This window comes from Camellia sinensis, chromosome 4 (genome assembly GCF_055761805.1).
Source record: "Camellia sinensis isolate YWXY chromosome 4, ASM5576180v1, whole genome shotgun sequence".
Taxonomy (NCBI): Eukaryota; Viridiplantae; Streptophyta; class Magnoliopsida; order Ericales; family Theaceae; genus Camellia; species Camellia sinensis.
Window position 1 is genome coordinate 73543768 of NC_138964.1, and position 22576 is coordinate 73566343.

Sequence of the window (22576 nt, forward strand, 5' to 3'; positions counted from 1 at the left end):
GGCTTAATCAAAAAGCCGTTGGTGTTATCCGTCAATGGATTGATGACAATGTGTTTAATCATATTGCTACTGAAACTTCGGCACCAAATTTATGGAAAAAATTAGGTCTTTATGACAGAAAATCAGCCAGAAAAAATATTTTTCTATTTCGCAAGTTGGTTAATTTAAAATATAAAGATGGCAGCCCCATCTCGAAATATTTGAATGAAATAAAGAGTATTGTTAACCAATTTAATTCTATGAAAATTGTTTTTGATGATGAGTTGTCGTCTTTGATTCTACTTAGTTCTTTGCCCGAAAGTTAGGAGACTTTGGTTGTGATGGTTAGTAATTCAGCGCCCAATGGAGTTTCACATAAGCCAAGTCACTAGTAGCTTGTTGCATGAAGAAAGTAGAAAAAAATTAGTGGTTTCTTCTCATTCGGAGGCATTTGTTATGAGAGCCCGAAGCAAAACAATGGGGATGAGGAAGACTCCTCATGGTCGTGATCAAAGCCGTCACAAATCAAGAGATGGTTCTTTTTCAAAGAAAGACATTAAGTGCCATTATTTCCATGAGAAAGTGCACATGAAGTGGGAATGCCGAAAACTCAAGAGCAAGGAGAAAAGCCATGACAAAAGTGTGGATAAGAAGTAAGAAGACATAACGGTGGTTACTACCAATGGTGATCTCATGGTTGTTTGTGAAGATGATTGTGTCAATTTTGTGGGCTAATAGAGCAATTGGGTGATTGATTCTGGTGCTTTCCTTCATGTGACTTCTTGAGTTGATTTCTTCACTTCCTACACCAAAGGAGATTTTGGTTGTGCTCGAATGGGTAATGAAGGTTTGTCCAAGATTGTTGGCATGGGTGATATTTGCTTGGAAAAAAATTTAGGTTGTATATTGTTGCTTAAAGATGTGAGGCAAGTTCCTGACATTCGCCTCAATTTGATCTCTATCGGGAAGCCAGATGATGAAGGCTACAACAACAAATTTGATGACGGAAAATGGAAGCTCACAAAAGGTTCTGTGGTGGTGACTAAGTGCAGAAGACTCGCATACTTTATTCGATGCAAAGAAAAATTTGCAAAGGTGTATTCAATGCACTTAAGGATGATGCTTCTACAAAATTGTGGCACAAGTGGCTTGGGCACATGAGTGAAAAGGGGTTGCAAGTTTGGTTCAAGAAAGAGCTTTTACTTGGATTAAAAGATACACATCTTAAAACTTGTGTTCATTGTTTAGCGAGTAAAGAACATAGAGATTTTTTTCATAAAAATGTTACTTTTAGAAAAGAAAATGTTTTGGAGTTGATTCATTCGGATACTTGTAGTCCTTTAAAAGTTAGAACACATAGTGGTGCACTTTATTTTGTTACTTTCATTGATGATTATTCAAGGAAAGTTTGGGCTTTTGCACTAAAAACTAAAGATCAAGTTCTAGATGTGTTTAAGCATTTTCAGGCCATGGTTGAAAGAGAAACGAGGCAGAAATTGAAGTGCGTCCAAACAAACAATTGTGATGAATACATTGGGCCGTTTGATGAGTATTGTCACAACTAAGATATTCGGCACCAAAAGACAGTTAAGAAGACTGCTCAACAAAATAGCATTCCTGAGAGTGCGACGCCCCGAAATTTGAGGACATCATAATAAGGTTTAAAACTAAAAATCAATTTTTCTTAATTAAGAACTTCTAATCATTGTTTCCACCAAGTTTGCAATAATCCATTAATTAACAAAACAAAAATTAAAAGTTCTTAAATTACAACTCCAAATCAAACTTAAAGCTTGGTCTTAGTACATTCTTGATTGAAAAACACCAATAATAATAATAATAAAAACTAGAGAAAACTAGATAACTCATAAAAGGGGTGCATGGAACTTGGGCACACTTCAAGCTAACCAAGGCTGAATGTCGCCTTCCAAGACCTCAATGTTTCCTTCAGTTTCTTCGGTGCCTGGCATATAACACCAAGGTAATGGGAATGCCAATGATCGATGAGCTCAATAAGATACTACAACCCAAAATTATTCTCCCTGATAATAATACTCACAAATAATGAATATTGTGTAGCAACAGAGTAACAAGCAACGCTTAATAAAATAAGCATAACAGGAATGCTAGAAGTTGAAATAATAATAATAGATAATATGAACAATGGCAAGCGGAAGGAGTAATTCCTCATAAGGAAAATACCAAACTTTTCTTTTGAATTCTCATAGGTTCAGTTTATCAGGTATGTCTAAGGCTATGTTTGGGATACTACTTTGGGCTAAAATAGCCATATAGGACAAAATTGGCTATTTTAGCCAAATAGGGCAAAATGTCATATCCAATGCATAATCATTTCATTTTTTTCTTTCACAAAAGTCAAAAAAGCCAAAAACCCTATCCCAAGCGAGGATTTTTATCCCCAGGCTAAAATAGCCAAAAAGCTAAAAAGCCAACCCACATCCCAAATGAAGGCTAAGTAACTCCTCGTGGAGCACCATTTCTACTCAATTGCTAAGCAAAGGTCATGGGAAATTCTGACTCTCCCTTGGTCAAATATTCAAAGGTTACTTGTTGTAACTACCAATGATGCCCACGCACTAGGGTTACGTACCCGAGTTGTGACATCATGGTTTGCCCCAAGGGAACGATCTATATTGTGGCGCCTGCACCACCAACCTTATATCGCCTATACTGATAAGAGTTGAAATACCTTCTCGTGCAATGTTAGGGTTCGTAACTCACTCACACAAAACTCTAAATCGGGCTCACCCCATCACTTCTAACCTTTAATACATTGGTTCAAGTTCGTATTTCTTTACTTCGTCATATTCACATTTTGATAAATGCGCGCATTTTAGTTTGAAAACCACAGTGACATAAGATTTATATAGCACGACACAACCATGTACGGATACCAAAATGAATATTACAGAAATGTCTTAGGAGTCATCAAAAAATTTCTTAGAATTTCCCAAACTTCATTACAGGAAACTACACTTTTGGTGACCAAATTTGGTGACTAAAAAAAATTTAGTCACCAAAAGTTGTGGAATTGGTGACCAAATATTATATTAGTCGGGAAAAGTACAAGATTTAGCTACAAATTTTTTTTTAGTCGAGGTATATTGATTATTGGCAACTAAAAAAAATGTGGTCGCTAAAAATGTCACAATTGGCGCCGAAAACAATTTTTAGTTGCTAAATATGCCATAATTGGCAACAAAACAAAAATTTTAGTCGCTGTATAGTTACTTTTGGGTTCTAAAATTATTTAGTCGCTAAATGAAAAATCAAAATTTACATTTTATCTTTGGCAACCAAAGGTTTGGTAACCAAAAATTTATTTTTAGCGACCAACTAATATTTTAATCGTTGTATAATTAGTTTTGACTACTAAAATTATTCAATCGCCGAATTAAAAAAAAAAAAAAATTATCTTTGGCAACCAACAATTTGGTCCCGAAAAATGTATTTTCAATGATTAAAAAATATTATAGTCGCTGTATAGTTAGTTTTGGCTACTAAAATTATTTAGTCACCGAATGAAAATAAAAAATTTATTTATTTCTTTGGCAACCAAAAGTTTGGTCGCCAAAAATGTATTTTCAGCGACTAAAAAAATTTTTAGTTGTTGCGTAGTTAATTTTGGCTACTAAAATTATTTAGTCACCAAATGAAAAACAAAAAATTAAATTTTATCTTTGGTGACCAACAAGGTTGGTCGCCAAACATTTCTAGCTCAACGACAAAAAATATATTTAATTTCCAAAGAACTAAAATATTTGGGGGACACATTTCAACTTTTAAATGGATTTATAAAATTAATTAGCAACTAAAATGTTTAGTCGCGAATTGGAGGGATTTATATATTTTGCTTCCAAACCAAACCCTAAACAAACCAGCGCCTCTCTCTGTCATAAGCTGTAGACACTCCATTTTTGACCGTCCTCAAGACTTGGATGTTCTCACAGTTACATCCAGTGATGAGTCTGATTGCTCGTCGAGCGCTTGAACTTTGCGACAGAATGTTCCTGGTTTGATCTTTCCAAACCCTGCATCCATTCTTTCTCATTTTTGGACCATGCCTTGGTCCTTCCATCTTGTTGTTTGTGGTGCACTGCTGGCTACGATTGGGCTCTGCCGGCCGTGCATCTTGGCCTGCCGGTCATCAATGAGCCACTGCCGGCCACCACTGATGGCTGGCCGGCCACCAATGCTTCAGTAGATATTTTTGCAGATATTTTGACAACTGTTTGCATAGATGAGCCCATCTGCTTGCACGTGGATGGTTGGATCTCTTCAAGGGGCTTTTGTATCTTCTATATATAGAGCTCATCTATATGCATGCAAAGGGTTATAAAGTTTGAGCTGAGCAAGAGTTCTCTCTCTCTCTCTCTCTCTAGAATCCTCTCTGTCTATATTTTGTGCTTGAAAGTGAACTTTCTCTACATATTTGCACTAGCACCCCTAGCCAAACACCTTCACCTTAGAATTGAGGTTCTTGGAGGCCTTTTTTGAGCTCCTTGGAGTGGTTCTGGCTCAGAAGTTTGGCTGTTTCTTGCTGTTTCAGTGTTGTGCTTCAAAGGTAAGAATTTCACTCTTTTAAGCTTTGTTTTAGTTCATTGCTTGGCCACCTTTGCATGCTACTTTGAAGCTGGTTTTAGCCTCTAAAAAGTTCTTTTTTTATGGTCTTAAAATGGTGGTATAAGCCTTGTGCGGTTAGGGGGCGGTTCCCTCCCTTTGCTCTTTGGCTTGTAAAGCCTTTTGAGCCATCTTTTTAAGTTTTTGAAACGCCCTTTGTTTGGCCTTTCTACCAATGAAACTTAGAGGTTTTTCAGCGGTAGAAAGTTGGTTTAGAGGACCAAAATAGGAGGGGGTGGTCCCTCCTCCTTGTTTCTTGTTTGCATGTATTGGTGGCCTAATAGTTGAGCATGTTTTTCTACAATTTCATGGCTTGATCTCAGCATGTTTTTGTGACTTTTTTGACCTGCTTTAACTCTGGTTTTGTCTGGTTGGGTCATTTGTTACTTGCTTCCTCCACTTGTAGTGTAATCATGCTTAGTAGCCTAATATGCTTGATGATTTAGCCTATCATTCTAGCTTGTGTTAGTTTGATTCCAGCATGTTTTTGCCACTGATTTAGCATGCTTTAACTCTATTTTGAGTGGTCTTGATCATACGAGGCTTGCTTTGTATAGCTATAGTGTAAATGGCTTTGACTAGCTTTCAGTTTCAAGGTCTTCAACATGCTTTGCTTGAGTTGTTTGCATGTCATAGCATCATTTCACACATGATTTTAGTGCATGTAGCCTTGTCACACTCTCACATATTCCACTCTTTCATCACTTTTGAGAGGTGTGCTTTGTGCCTTGTTTATGAGCCAATACATGAGCATGATTTTCTTGCTTTTCATGCTACCATTTAAGTTCATTTTAGCCTCTGTTTTGGCATGTTTGAAGTCAGTCCATAGTCAGTTTGGCCATTTGAGTTTGATATTGCATGGTTCTAGTGTAAAGCTCTTCACTAGTTTTAATGCTTAAGTCTCCTAACATGTTGTACAAGAGTTGTTTGCATGTTAGAGTCTTGTGTTTCATGCCATTTCAGCACTGAAATTCTGCCACCTCCCTCATTTCTTCATTTTTCTATTTTTTTTTAGGGTTGGTTAGTCCTAAAGTTGTGTTTAAGCTTGAGATTGAGGCTTGTACTTAAATGGCTTTAACCCTCTTTTGAGGGTTCGTCCTAGTCAAAGGCATGGTCTCTCTCATGTCTTATGTCATCTTTTGGCTGACCTCTCTCTCATTAGAGGACTTTCACATTTGGACAAATCAATTAATGAATGGCTTGGTAATTTTAAAATGAGTAAACAAGTATTGAATCAAGTAAAACATGCCAAGATAAGCATTGTTGTTTGCATTGCATTGTGTTGAATCAAACATTATATTGAACACAAGGTAGATTGGTCCATTTCATACTCAAAGGGATGAAAATGTGCCAATCTTCCTTTGTCTCCATTGCCCTTGATCATGCATGATAGGGTAGTGGTCCTCGAGTCATGTGTTTGTGCTTTTATTGAATGTGTACAAGTTGGATCTTTGGCCATCATGCATCTCAAAATGCTTGATTGGTGGTCTTGGATTCAATAACGGAACTCCTTTGATGTTTTAAGATGATAAGGAGGGGCATGGTACAGATATAATCTTGGGAGACCCTCCATTTTCCTTTGGTTTGAGCTTTGTTGCAAAATGGTGATACAGCACACCAGTGGCCGGCGCTGCTTCATCCTTGGCTGGCAATACACATCTTTGGCTAGCAGGTGGCCGGTAGCAAGCTCCCATGGCCAGCAGGCCACTAGTGCATTCCTCTGCATTGATTTGGTAAGGTGGAGCAGAAAGTTCTTGGAGAGACCCTGCAAACCGAGCCTCTCAAGAGCAAACCGGTGGGCTTTTCGAGGCGAGAAACCGGATGCATGCATCTCCAACTTCCTAGAGCAGAGCTGAGGCAGCGTTATTTAAAGCTTTACTTGTTAGTTAGCTTGAATTTGTAATTAATTAAGTTGTTAATTAGTTAAAGTGTTGTAATAATTAGTAAGTAGTTTACTAGTTATTCAATTTGGTTTGTAATAATTATTCTAAATAGTTTAATTAGATTAGTTGATTAGCTTAGCTTAGATTAGCTTAGCTTATTCATTCAGACCCTCTTTCACGAGGGCACAATGTTGTAATAAGTGTGCGTGTGTGTGTGCACTTCTTTCTCCCTTTTACTTAACCACTTTCGATGGTTAGTTTAGGGCATTTTTCGATTAGCATACCTTATGCCTGTTACATACCATGAGCATATTGTCTTGTTTCCCACACTTCACGGTCATTCTCATACTATTCTCACACTGTACTAATCTCTGACATTGCATTGATTTCTCACACTGCACTGATTTTTGACACTGCACTGACATCTGACAATGCACTGCCATTCCCAGACCGCACTGATCTAACACTGCACTAATTTCTGACACTACATTGCTATTTTAACACTGCACTGATTTCATAGGTTGACTGGCATCCTTGGGCGAGCATTCCCCAGGTGTCGAGGATGACCTACGCCACTGCATGGCATGCCTCCACCATGCAGATTCTATTCGAGGGTCCCTTTGGTCGGGAGTACTACCTGGGAAAAGGTTCATTCGCCAGACGCGGGGCGTTGGTAACCCCGACATCCCACATCCCCTCCTCCGATTATGACGGTAGTTGATGAGCTACAGGATGGTCCTCAGATTGACCTCTTGATGTTAGACGGGGACGACAATCATCATCATGAGCCTGGCGACTTCACTACATTCTTACACACCCAGGTGATGGTGCCACTTACCCCCAGGCGCGGCTCGAGTTGTGCCGAAGGTTACTGCTACTGCTGCTATGGCTGGTGGTCCCCTGTCGTTGCTCCCATTCCTAGATTTCCTGCGATCCTCATTAAGATCATGTACATGCGTCCAGATGGAGTGATCAAGAAGATCCTGCTTTAGCGCATCGAGGAGAGGGACCGCAGGGTAGTGTTTCTCCTGGCATTGAGCAGGTACACATTCCTATATACTTTTACTTACTACACTTTATCTTGTTTTCTATGATTTTTGTTCATTGTTCGCTATTACTTCTATTTGCCTTTCTTAGATTTTGTTCCTTTTGTAGGTGCCCCAGGTGTATGCTGATGACCTCCTTCGTATGATCGACCGACTGCTCCTTATGGTACGGAGGAGGCAGACCGCCCTAGTCACCCATGGGATCGAGGTAGATTCTATCTGTAGTCTATTGTTGTTGCCATACTGTACACTCTTGTTAGTTCATACTAATGCATGCCCTGTTGTTAGCTTTAGCCGGTGCCAGCAGTGCCTACATTACCTTCTGCAGCTAGTAGATAGAGACGGGGCCTGGTGAGGGGCCGAGGGGAAGCCAATTAAAGGAGAGGCCGAGCGAGGTAGCGCTCACCTTCTGAGGAGTTTTTTGACGGGTCTACGACCCCCGAGGAAGAGGAAGAGGAGGTTGACTTGCAGTCCAGTAACCCTAATGAAGGTAGTGATGCACCACCTCCCTAACCGAGGAGGAAGAGGGCGAGGATGGGCTATTGACGAGGATGATGATTTCGTTTTATTTATTTTTTATTTTTTAATTTTAAAGACTACCTTCAGATAGACCCTTTTGTTTTTGTTTGAAAGATTTTCTTTTGTTTTATTGCTCTGTAAAACAATGATCGGGGTTAGATCCTCCAGTTATAAAAGATAAGTTTTTGTTGAATGATTTCCTTGCACAATGTGATGAATGATTGCATGGCATAACCTCTGCATGATAACTTTGCATAAGACTTGCTCTTGCATTCATTTGAATCAGATAACTACCTATAACCAGACAAAATCGTGAAATATAAATCAATAACAGGAAAGAAAATAAAAACAATTCAAAAATATCAAAAAACACTTGGTACAAAGAAAACAAGACTCAAAATACAACTATGGTATGTCAAGGCGAAGGTTGGCCGTTCTGCACTCTGTTGGGCCCGAGGCCATGTGGATCACGCCGAGTGGAGGGGAATCTGTAATAGCGCCCGCGTGGGCCTCATCCTACAGTTCGGACTCGATTTGTGTCACGGTTCTAAATCTGAACCAAAGAGTCCAAATCTGGCAAATCGTTTTGAGAAACAGATTTTTGAAAAAGTAGTGCCAAACATGGACTGCTTTGCCAGATACAGAGTCGCCACCTAAATATTTTTTAAAAAGGGGAAATTTAGGAAACCCTGACTCGGTGCCGAAGGCCACATGTCCGTCATCACCGGAGTTGTCTCGGCTCGGGAGCTTGGGTACGATCGGGGAAGGTCAGCTATGAGCACCCCCTTTCGCCCGGTCCGAAGACCGGCCTCTACTAACCGTGATATCCAATTTTGAAAACGCTATGTGTTCTTCAACCAATTATTAGCCTAGTATTACTATGTTATGCGCGCAGCAAACAAGTATAGACTAGATTGCCTAATTTGGAAAGAAACATTGCATATCCGTTCATTTTGAAAATGCTTTGGAATTTGCTACTCGCAAGTAGGCTAAAACACGGATTTCAATGAGTTCTTCCAAGTCAAACAATCCAACCTTCACCCACAGGCATTCAAAACAGTTTAACACATAAGCATCTAGCCACATGTTAAGCATACTGTCATGGCAACACTCACACGCATGCGGGATGCTAAAGCATAAACACTTACATAGTACTCCATGCCAAAACAAAGAACTTATTAGCAAACATGCATGATCCAAGTCCATGTTAAGTGCCTAATGTATTGCATACAGAATGTTGCTAGAATAGGCTCGGCTATCCTAAACATGTCATGTGAAAATGCACAATTATCACATATTCAATTTTTTGAATTGAAGTACGAATGCAGTTAGCGTGATGTACCGAGCCTAATGCATGTAATACAAAATGCATGAATGCACACATGCATAGCATAAGGTATGCTGAATTAAACGTGCCCTAATACTAACCATTAAAGCAGGTAAGTAAAAGGGAAGAAAGAAGTGGAGATTGGGAGACATACACACCACCCACGCACACTTATTACAGATTTGCCCTCGCTCGGAGGGACCAAATAAATATTACAAATTAATTAACTATGCAAGCTAATTAATATTACAAATTGCCTAATTTAATTAACAAATTAAATAGACTAAGACAAACAGTAAAACGCCTCGAGAAACGCGCCGCCATGCACAAGCTGCCTCTGTTTTCCTTCCTTCACTTCTCTGGAGGCTGTCAAAACCTCAGGGTTACATCCCTGGGCACTGGGGAGTACCACCGGCTGAGTGGGATCATCACCGGCACTGGTATGTGTCCATCGGCACAAAATTGAATCTGTCGGCAGAGAAAAGGTTGCCGGCCGGCACCTTACACTGCCAGTCGGCAAAGAAAGTCTGCAGGACCTGCAAACTCACAGCAACAGAGGGCAAAACAAGGCATGGCAGCACAATTCAAGGCATGTATGCACCAACCATGTCTCTTATCATTGTAATGACTCAACGGGACATGTGCCTCGGTTCTCGGACCACCAATCACGCATTTCCATGCATGATGGCCCAAAGAAACAAGTATGCAACTTTGATTTCAAATGCATGCAAACCAATCAAACAAATTAGGCCTAATTCCTATCACCATTTCAAGGAACAAGGCATGCATGCAAGATGCAATGCAACCTAGGCATACAAGCTAAGAATGCAACATGGCATGGCAAGGCACTTATGCAAGCATACAAGCATACATATGGCAATGCAAATGGATGGCAAGATGGGCTTATACATGAATTAGGCAGCTCTAATAAGGCCTAAAACAGTGGCCATTAATGCCTAAAATGGATGCTAAGCACACATGCACACACACACATGTTAAGACCCAACACTTAGGCACAAAGCAAGCAACATTCAAGCACACTTGAAAGAGACATTCATGGACTAAAAGCATGCAACATAAGCTCTGAAAATCATGCTAAAACAAACCTCAAGAATCATTTAAATGGCATTCAAATGACTCAAAACAAAAGCATGAATAAGCACCAAAACATGGAGCATTGCTACACAAGCTTATGAGGCATTAAAGAGACATGTAAGGCAATCCAACAAGCATGGCAATGGGACTGAAATGGCATATAGGATGGTCCCAAATCACCAAAACAATGCAAGGATGGCATGCTACACATGCACATACTCAAGGCTAACAAGCCTAAATACAAAGGAGCTATATCAAGCATGCCAAAATCGACCCAAACACTTATGGACAGAACTGAAACATGGCAAAATAAGCACATAATCTTCACAAGACTAAGCCTAAAACATGCTCCAACAAAGGCTAACAACCTAAGACATGTTAAGGCATAAACAAGGCATTACATGGCAACTATGCTAAGCATGCATGGAGTTCCAAAACCAACTTAAAGTCATGTTATATTATGGATATATAAGCATGAAAAACAAACCAAACATGCTCAACACACACTTAAGCATAGGCTTCCTTAAGAGGCCAAAATGTATCCTTTTCAAGGACAACAAGGAGAGGGGGTGGCCCTCTCCTTCTTGGGACTTCAAGGCATCATCTTCACCACTGAAATCCCTCAAGATTTCAGTGGTGAAGAGACCCCAACACCAAAATCCCGGAGCTAGCACAAAATGGCTCAAAATGAGGCCTTTCAAGGCCTAAGGGTGGTCAACAACCCTTAAACAACAAAACACTCTTAATAAACAATAAAGAGGGCCTAAAAATAGAACTTTTTTATGTTATACAATAAGCACAAAAACAGCTCTAAGATAGGTATAAAATCAATGCAAAAATGGGGGAAAAAGGGACTAGATTCTCACCCTTGATGACCCCTTTACAAATGGTGCTCCAATGGCCTCCTTTAGCTTGAATCCAACACCAAAACTTCAAAACAAACCCTTTAGAACCTCAGCTCCAAGAGGAAGGTGAAACACTAGGTGTTTGTGTGCAATAGTAAGACACAAAACACCTAGTGCACAAATGAGAGGGAAAGAGAGATAGAGAATGTATCTAACTCAAACCCTAGAACCAGAGCTTCTCTCTGTGTTTTTTCCTCTCTAAAATGTCTAAAGTCTCTCCTCCTTAGCCCTAAGAGAGAGCCTCTATCTATCTCTCTTGTAAAGCTTACAAAACAAGCTTTGCAAGAGGGAGATCCCTCCATACACGTGTATGCAGGGGAGCAAAAGCAAGACAACTGTCTAAAAATATCTACAAAAGCAGATGAACAGCAATCGGCCGGCCAAAAATGCCATCTTGGCCAAAAAGAGTGCCGACCGGCACAAAATAGTGCTGACCGGCAACAAATAGTGCCGGCCGGCAAACTACATTGCCGGTGGAGACAAAAACCAGCCGGTGGCCTCTAGCCACTGCCGGTGGTGGGTGGGGATGGTCTACAAGCCCTACCCTGCCCTTCCAAGGAAAAACACAAGTGTTTGGTGCAAAACCAGACACTAAACGGTCGAGTTCGGAGATCCTGAGGCAAGGCACGCGAGCCGAGACCTCTAGGAACTCCAAACGAACACAAACATGGAAGATCACCGTGTGTTCAAACGGTGACGTCCAAGTCTTGAGGACGGTCAAAAATGGGGTGTCTACAGAATCCTATCTTACGGCTATTGTTTTGGTTGACTTGTCCTTTCGGATGTATTGTTGTAGCCGACCATCTTGTACCAATTCCTCTAGGTGATCCTTCGATGAGTAACAACTCTCAGTATCATGGCCGTAATCCTTGTGATACTCGCACCACCTATCCCGTCTTCTCGTTTCGGGAGGTCCCACCATTTTGGACGACCATTTGAAGAACGGAAGGTGTTGGAGTTTGGACATAACCGTGCTGATCGGCTCTGACAACTCTGTGTATCTCTTGTCGGCGCACCTTGTGCGCCTGCCATTGACTTGCAGTTGTTCATTTGCTCGGTGGGGCATTGGTCGCTCGATCGGCGAGAATCCCGTCTCTTGTCTCGTTTAGCCCGATGCCGTGGTTCAGGGCTCTGAGGTGGTATGAAATTTATCGGCTGAGCAATTTCAGAAAGGGCCGTCTTGTTGGCCATGTTTTCAGCTTTAACCCGTAAGGCGTCATCCTCCACTTTGCAGTATTCCTCAACTTTCTTCATCAACGACTAGACTGTTTTGGGGGGTCTTCAAGTCAAGGAGCTACGGAGAGCACTGTCAGGATGCAAACCCATTTTGAAGGCGATGATGGCCATGGAGTCCTTGCAAGCGTCATCAACAAGATTAAAGCACTCCAGTAGCGTGCCGAATACGCTCGTAGTGTTGCTCGTGGCTGGATCTGCATTGCCCAGAGAGAGTCGGCTTGTTTCGGCTAGACCTCGTTGGTGATGAATTTGGGCCTGAAAGATTTCTGTAATTGATGGAAGCTCTTGATCGAAGTCGGCTCCAGTTTGTAATACCACCTGACAGCCAATGGTCCCAAACTGCTGGGAAATATTCGGCACATGAGGGCCTCATCATCTGCATGCAATGTCATGGCTTGCTTGTAGTGACGAATGTGATTGGTGGGGTCTGATTTTCCATCATAGAGAGTGAATGACGGAGCTTTGAACTTTTTGGGCAGAACCGCCCTTGCGATCTATCGTACAAAGGGATCATGTTGGTCTTCTTCGTCTGAACTGTTTCTTCTTTGCTTATGGCTTATACGTACACTCTTTTCAGAAGAACTGGTAGCTTCGAGTTGACCCTTCTTTTTGGGCTTCGGGGACAATGAGTCAAAGTCACTGTCAGTGTCTTGTTGTCGAGCTCGAGGTCGTCGACCACCTGCCCTCAAAGGTCATTTCGGATCTTGGCATAAAGCTTGTTTGGACTTCGATACTTCCAAGGTGAAATCCTGATGGAGACGTTCGTTCTTAGCGATCATGTTTCCCAACCTCTGTTCGTTTTGATTTACTTGCTCCATAATCGCTTGCATTGGCTCATGTGCTGATGTCGAGGGTGAACCGAAGTTCAAGGCCCTTCTTGCAATAATATTCTCTGGCCCAAGCATATTGCTTGGAGTGGTTTCATCTTGCGGCATAGGGTCAACAGTGACTGCCGGAGGATCTTACGTCACTTCTCCATGGATGTGCTCGAGTATTCCTACAGATGGCGCCAATTGTGGAGAAGTAGTTTGGAAATACTCTTCTGATCCCGGGGGACGCTCATGATCCTCAGCTAGTCACCTGAAAATGAATAAACACTCCGGTCGGGGGTGCCGAAATTAGCACTCCGACGGGCAAGTCAGTCTCTACTCTCTGGATTACTTGTATTTTAAGTTAAGCGTAATGGTTCTCACATACCTCTTTCTGGCTGATGTTCTTCTATTTATATCTTTTCTTTCTTGGGCTTTGGAATTAGGCCCACTTTCAATTCGCCATTCAGCTACTTTTGTAGCAAACCACTTTTCACTCGGCCCCTTGCTCAATCGGCTATTCGACCGAATAGGGTAGGATTTGATCGTGCGAGACGGGGCTGAGTGCTATATATACTTCGACTCTCCAAGTTCAACTATTCGGCCACTTTACGACTCCCAATATTCGGCCCTCACAATGTCATTAACCCTACCCAAGCCAGTGGTGGTGACTGTCGAAGACGAAGCTGGGGTGACCTTGGAGGAGAATGAGAATGTTGGTTCCGAACCTAAGGGATCTGAGAGCTTAACTGAGGAAGCATATAACCCGTGCGGTTATATTGTGTTAGCGGATCAGGCCAAGCCATTGGTAGAGTAGCCAACTGAGACAGAGGTCAATGTAGTTCGGGAAGATGGGCCAAATCAAAGGTTGGATGATTTAGCAGAACTTGAGGAGGACATTACAAGTCTATAACTTTTCGATGAGCAGGATCTGGGTGATGTGAGCAGCAACTGGTTTGACCTGAATGGCTCAACAGACAATACAAGGTGGCTTAGTGACGAGCCAGATATTGATGAAGGATCTCAGTCGAAATAAGGATAGTCAGAAACAAGAACATCTGCAATGGCTGGAATGGTCGACAATGAGGAGAAGTTGCTGGAGAGCACTGGTACATAGAATTTTGCTCGGGAATCGGGTAGCATTTGTATAGCAGACACAGAACAAGAAGTCGCACAAAAGCGATTTGAACAAGGGAGAATTGAGAATGATGACAGGGATAGAAAGGCCACGGGTCCTACGGGGATAGAATGCGCTGTGAGCACGGGAACGACTATAGTGGAATTGGACAGTTGTTTGTCAGTTGCTGAGGGCATGTGATGGGAAGATGATGATTTGCGTCTGGCCCATACTGATGAAGACTGGGGACAGAATCTCCCGGATGATACGTGGTACACTGAAGAAGTCAACCATATGACCAGAAGTGGGCGGTACTTTAAACCCCCACACATGGACTAGCTAGAGGCATCCGGGAAAGACAAGGAAACAGAGAGGCAGAAAGACAGACTGTTAGAGGAGGAAGCTGTACTGAAGCAGCTAAAAAAGATTCAAGTAGACATCTCCGTCTGGGGACTACTTATGGCCTCCAGGGTGCATAGACAGGCCATCCTTTCAGCCATGGACAAGACTAAGCTTTCGATAGATACAAGGCCCGAGCAGTTGGTGGGGTTCGTTTTCCCGGGTAGAGCTTCACCAATTTTAACCTTCACAGATAAAGAATTACCGCCTGAGGGCTCGGAGCATAACAAGCCGCTATATATCTTTATGGAGTGTAAAGAAAAATGGATACCGGTTGTCCTAGTTGATACGGGATCTGCCATAAATGTGTGTCCCTCGCGAACGGTATATGCTATCGGGTTGAAGCCCGTAAATTTTGCACTAACAGCCCAGGTCATGCGGGCTTATGACAACACTAGTCGGGAGGTGATGGGGATAGTGCAGATCAAAACTCAGGTTGGCCCGAGCCAACAGGACATCGAATTTCATGTTCTGGACGTTCTAGCCACCTTCAACTTACTCCTTGGACGGCCGTGGCTACACCAAGTGAAGGCTGTCTCTTCCACCTTACGCCAGATGTTGAAATACCCCCACGGGAAGGGGTGGCAATTGTTTTTCAGAACTCTTCCATACATCAGCCGCCAGAGGTCACAGTGCCACTCTTGGAAATTGCACATGGCGAGAAGGATGCCTTCCTGTCCGGGTTCACCTTGGTTGAGGCTCAGGTGGTGCAAGATCTTCTAGCTATTGCTGAGGGGCTGTATGTCAGTGCGCAATCTGTTTACCTTATGAACAAGCTTCAACATATACCCGGGATGGGATTAGGAAGGAGTGGCCGAAAGGGCATCGTTGAATTAGCCGAAGTACCACACAATCCCCATACCTTTGGTCTAGCTTATACACCTACCAAAGAGGATTGGGTAAGAAAAGGAAAGGAGATGGCTGGAAGAGCCTGGGCTAAACAAGCTAGGAAGCACTATGAGTTAGTGCATAGACCTATCCGAGGAACCCTAAACGGATGCTTTGTCCGGGAGGGGAAAGATATCCCATTTTGCGGCTTTCCAGAGCCATGGCTGAATTCAAAGAGGCGGCGCTTGCCGAGTTTTGAGATCTTTTCTGACTTACAATTCCCAGGGGATGAAGTTGTCGAAGAGCAGACTGACCTAACGGCTGTGGCTGAACAGGGCAATCAGGATGAGTCCAGTGGCACAGATTTTGAGATGGGAGCAGCGCTGGCCTGTCTTTTCTGGGATCCTTAGATCTCACCAGAGTGCTCGGGGGATGATTTCTCAGTTTCCATGATTGGAGATAATAATGTGGCTGTGAGCCCTTCTTCCGGTATTCTGGACACATCCATCGCACCCTCCCTCGTCTGGCAATATTAGGAAGGCTTTTTATCTGGCAATTCTGGGTCAGGTACTGAACCAGAATCTGATTCCACCGAGTCTGTGGATTTGGAATCAGATTCCAGTTCTTCTGAGTCAGAGTTCGGTATTCCTGAGGGTGAGAAACTGGATGCCATTTTGTTGTCCAGGTCGTCTTTTTCATTTTCTTTTGAGTTGCTTGTAACTGAAGAATTAGACAGTTTGGAAGTTAATGTGAATGGTACTATTGTGGCCTTTGAGTACTTTTCTGTGCCTTTAGTTTATTGCATTAATCGGGACTTTCAAAGTTTTGATGAAAACGACGAGGAAGAAATTCCTCTGGTTTCAAAGCATTTGATTGATCTAGAGCAGGAGAGGTTTGTAAAACCTTTGGTTGATGAAATCACCTCAATTAATGTTGGTACTAAGATGGATCCGTAGTTTGTCCAGATCAGGTCCACATTGTCTTCACAGGAATGCAAGCGCTTAGTCGGTTTATTAAAAAATTTCAAAGATGTTTTCACGTGGTCCTACGAAGACATGCCTGGAATCGATCTTGAGATTGTACAGCACCGGATCCCTCTTGACCTAGAGGCCCGACCTGTTAAGCAGAAGCTTCGAAGAATCCACCCGAATTGGGCTCTGAAAATCAAAGAAGAGGTCACCAAGCAGATTGATGCAGGGTTCTTGTTAGTATCTGAATATCCTACTTGGTTGGCCAACATTGTTCCGGTGCCAAAGAAAGATGGCGAAATTCGTATATGGGTGGACTTCAGAGATCTGAACAAAGCCAGTATGAATGATGACTTTCCTCTGCCGCATATCGACGAATTGGTGGATTTCACTGCGGGGCATACGTTGCTCTCATTTATGGATGGGTTTTCGGGCAATAATAAGATTTTGATGGCACCCGAAGACAGGGAGAAGACTGCCTTCACCACCCCGTGGGGGACCTACTGCTATAGGGTGATGCCGTTCAGTTTGAAGAATGTTGGGGCTACTTATCAACGAGTTGCGGCCACGATCTTGCATGATATGATCCACAGAGAGCTTGAGGTTTACGTGGATGACATGATTGTCAAATTGAAGGAAAGAGAGGGCCATTACACCGCCTTGAAGAAATTTTTCCAACGGTTTAGAGAGTATCGATTGCAACGGAATCCTTAGAAATGTACTTTTGGCATTACAGCAGGGAAAATGCTTGGGTTCTTAATTACACAAAGGGGCATCGAGGTCAATCCTTCCAAGATTAAGGCCATCTTAGAAATACCACCACCAAGGACTGAAAAGGAGGTGCGAGGCTTTCTGGGTAAAGCACAATTCATAAGACGGTTTATTGCAAAATTAACCTTGACTTGTGAACCACTGTTTGGTCTCCTGAAGAAAGGAAAGAAGTTCCAATGGGATGACCGATGCCCAGTTTCTTTGGAACAAATCAAGCAGTATCTACAGAACCGGCCCGTGTTAACACTGCCAGAGCCGGGGAAACCATTGATATTGTATCTATCAGTAACCGACATGACAATGGGCTGCATGCTTGCACAGGAGTCTGTGGACAAAGTGGAGAAGGCTATCTATTACCTGAACAAGAAGATGCTAGAATATGAGACCCGTTACACTCCGCTTGAGAAGGCTTGTTTGGCCTTGGTATGGGCTACCAGGAAGTTGAGGCACTACCTATTAGCTCACTCTATAATACTGGTTTCGAGATTAGATCCCATCAAATATCTCTTCGAGAAACCAACACTTACGGGTAGGCTATCCTGTTGGTTGCTTCCTCTCTCCGAATTCGATTTGAAATATATGACTTGCAAGTCTGTAAAAGGGAGAGTGGTAGCGGAGTTCCTAGCCGATCACCCAGTAGAGGGAGATGAAGCAGTAGAGTATCTATTCTCAAATGAGGCCATTCTGTAGGCCAAAGAATAGGTTTGGACTATGTACTTTGACGGAGCGTCTAACCAGTACGGGTATAGGATAGGGGTGTTGCTGATAGCGCCCGACAATTCCCACATACCTTTAGCTTTCTAACTCCGGTTCAAAGTATAAAACAATGAAGCAGAGTATGAGGCATGTATCGCTGGCTTGGAAGCCGCCCTAGAACTAGGGGCAAAACGGTTGGACGTCATTGGGGACTCGAACCTTGTTGTGTCTCAAGCGAAAGGAGACTGGAAGGTTAAGGAAGAAAGGATGAAAATCTACCACCAAACCCTGGACGTTCTAATTCCCAGGTTTGAGAAGTTAACCTTCACCCATCTGTTAAGAGAGAGCAACAGGTTCGCAGACGCTTTGTCAACTCTATCTTTTATGATAGACATCTCTTTGGGAGTCCGAATGCGTCCAATCATCATTGAATAGAGGTATGTGCCGGCCTACGAGCTGATAGTCGTCATAGATGAAGTACAAGACCAGAACCCCTGGTATCATGACATCTGAAACTTCTTGGAAATAGAGGCTTATCCACCAGGGGCAAATGCCAAAGACTAGCATCCTTGCATGAGTGTGAGTGTTGCCATGTTTAGCATGCTTTCCATGAGGCTATTTGCTTAAGTGCTAAATTGCATGAATGCCTGTGGATGGAGGCTTGATTGCCTGAATTGGGACAACTCAATGATTGTGAGTTTTAAGCCCACTTTGCAAAGGGGCAAATGATGTTTTAAAGCCCACCTGAGGGTGGCAAATCCACGCTATAGCCTACTTGCAAAGGGCCTTTTCAAACCATTTTCGAAAACAAACACGAGTTATTTTGTTCCAATTCTCGTGATTGAGTCTATACTTGTATACTGTGCGCATCCCACAATAAAGATATCTAATAATCAGATAAGCACACATAAAGTTTATAAAACAACATATCATGCTCAGTAGAGGTCGATCTTTGATCAGGCGAGCGGGGGTGCTCATTTCAAGACCTTCTCCTCTCGTACCCAAGTTTCCGAGCTGAGGCAACTTTTGTGATTACGGACACGTGGCCTTTGGCATGAGTCAGGGTTTCTTAAATTTTCCAAAAATAAAATATTTAGGTGGCGACTCTGTAATCTGGCAAAGCAGTCCATGTTTGGGGCTTTTTCATTCAAAATTGATTTTCCAAAACCAATTGCCAGATTTGGACTCTTCGGTGTTTATCAGTCTCACGTTGCACTTTGTGAGATTAGATTCAAAACCGTGACAGGAGTGTGAACTGTAGTAAGACCAATTCACGCCTTCTCCGAAAGGGGGGTGCGCGAAGAAAGTCGGGCCTACAATATGCATATGGATTGATTTTGGAAAACAATGGAAGAGAATGGAGAGACAAAAGAATAGTGTTTAGTTTTTGGATTGGCAATCAAACAGAAACATACTCTCTCTCTCTCTCTCTCTCTCTCTCTCCTATACACAAGACTGTCTACTGTTCTCATCATGTTCTTACTTTTTGTAACAAGAATTACAACATTATCATCATCATCACTATCATTGGTTAAAAAGTGGTTCACAATATCATCACTATCACTGGTTAGATGATGGGTAGCGTTAGAGGAGGGGGCAAAGGGGATGGGTGGCGACATTGCGGAAGAGGAAGACAGAGATTGGTAGCATTGGGGATGAGAGAGAGGAGTTAAGAGAAGGATGTGGCTTATTAGCACTAGAGAATGAGGAGACAGAGATGAGCGAGGTTGGTAAAGAGTGACTGGAGTATTGTTGGTCATCTATGGGAATGGTGGGCTGTGAAATGATGAAAAGATAAAAGAATTAATTTGGTATGGTTCATTCTATGGTAGGATTGCAAATAGATGGTGTAGACATCCCTGAACGCCCCGGGAGGACGAGTCCCCCGTTCTGTTCGTTTTGAGCTCGCTACAGTTCGGACTCTCGAATTGTCACGGTTTTTAATCTGAACCAAAGAGTCCAAATCTGGCAAATCGTTTTGAGAAACAGATTTTTGAAAAGAAGTGCCAAACATGGACTGCTTTTCAAGATACAGAGTCGCCACCTAAATATTTTTTATGGGGGAATTTAGGAAACCCTGACTCGATGCCAAAGGCCACGTGTCCGTCATCACCAAAGTTGCCTTGGCTCGGGAGCTTGGGAACGATTGGGGAAGGTCAACTATGAGCACCCCCTCTCGCCCGATCCGAAGATCGGCCTCTACTAACCATGATATCCGATTTTGAAAACATTATGTGTTCCTATTCCGGTTATTAGCCTAGAATTAGTATGTTATGCACACAGCAAACAAGTATAGACCAAATCGCTAAATTGGAACAAAACATTTCATGCTTGTTTTGAAAATGGTTTGCTGCTCGCAAGTAGGCTAAAAAATGTAGATTTCGCCACCCTCAAGTGGGCTTTAGAAAAGATGGTTTTGCCACTATCTAGTGGGCTTAAAACTCGCAGTTTTAATGCATTATTCCAATTTAGGTAATTCGACCTCCACCCACAGGCACTCAAGCAGTTATATCACATAAGCAGCTAGCCTCATGCCAATCATGCTGTTATGGCAACACTCACACGCATGCGGTATGCTAAAGCATAAAAAGCTCACCTAGTACTCCGTGCCAAAACAAGAACATGTTAGCAATCATGCATGATCCAAGTCCATGTTTAAATGCCTAATGCAACGCATACGGAATGTCACTAGAGTAGGTTCGGCTAGTCTATAAATGACATGTGAAAATGCACAAGTAGCATTATTCAAGTTAGATTTGAAATACTTATGCAGTTAGCATGATGCACCGAGCCTGGTGCATGCAAGACTAATGAATGATGCACGCATGCATAACATAAGATATGCTAAAGTAAACATGTCCTAATACTAACCATCAAAAGCAGGTAAGTAAAAAGGAGAAAGAAGTGGGGGTTGGAAGACATGCACACACGCACCCACACTTATTACAAATTTGCCCTCGCTCGGAGGGACCGAAAGAATAATACAAGTTAATTAACCTACAAGCTAATTAAATATTATAGGCCAATTAATTAATTAACAAATTAACTAGTCCAATGAAAGCAGTAAACAGTCTCGGGAAGAGGGCCCAATGCAATGCGCGCTTGGCTCCGCTCGGAAAGTCACTGCTATGCACAAGCTGCCTCTGCTTTGGCTGTTCTGCCTCTCTGAAGACTGCACTACTCCCAAGGTATGCTCTATGGACACTGTGGAGCACCACCGACCAAGTGGGAACACCACCGGCCATGTCCGGATGGTCATCGGCCATTTGTTGAGCTCTCAGCCATCAATGGATGGCCGGTCGGCAGTATAGATGGCCGGCCGCCAAAGCTTCCTGCAGAACCTGTTTGACAGCAGCAGAGGACAGAACTTGGCATGGCAATGCATTTCAAGCAATGTATGCACCAACCACACTCCTTATCATATGTATGACTCAAAGGAGGATGGGCCTCGATTCTCGGGCCACCAATCACGCATTTCCATGCATGATGGCCCAAGAGACCAAGTATGCGTTTTGATTTCAAATGCAATGCACACACACAAACAAAGGCCCAATCCCTATCACTAGATCAAGGGACAAGGCATGCATGCTAGATGGAATGCAACCTAGACATACAAACTTAGTATGCTATATGATATGGAGGGGAGCATGCAAACATGCAATGTACACTAGGTACGCAACCTAAGCGAACAAGGCAAACAAGCATGTCACAACTATGCAAGCTAATGAAGCATGCGAGATGTGATCTAATCATGCAAGTGTGCAAGACATGCAAACATGCTAGCAACTTGACCAAGGGAATGCATGCCAAATGCAAGTGATTTCAAGCATGCAACACATGCAACCAAAACATGCAAACGTGGATTAATGCAACAACATTTGAATAGCATGCAAAAGATGGACTTAAACTGAATTAGGCAGCTCTTAACTAGGCCCAAAACAATGGCTAACATGCTCAAGAATGGAAGCCAAAACACATACAAATAGGCATGCATGTAAGGTCCAACACTTAGGCACATAGAGACAAATTTTAAGCACACTTAAAAGAGGAACAACATGGGCATATGGCATGCAATGTAAGCTCTGAAAATCATGTTAATGATGGTGCCAAAACAAGCAAACGAGGTAAGCATGGCATGCAACAATGGTCCAAGATTCAAGGCAAGCCCAAGGGGGGATTGAACTAAACTTAATGCAACCGCACATGTCATGCATTAAATGACCAAAACCAGAGTTTTAGCATGTTAAAACAAAGCCAAAAGACCACTTAGATAGCATCTAAATGACTTGCACATGGAAACATACACAATAACCAAACATGGAGCATAGGACACAACCTCTTGGAGCATCAAAGGGGC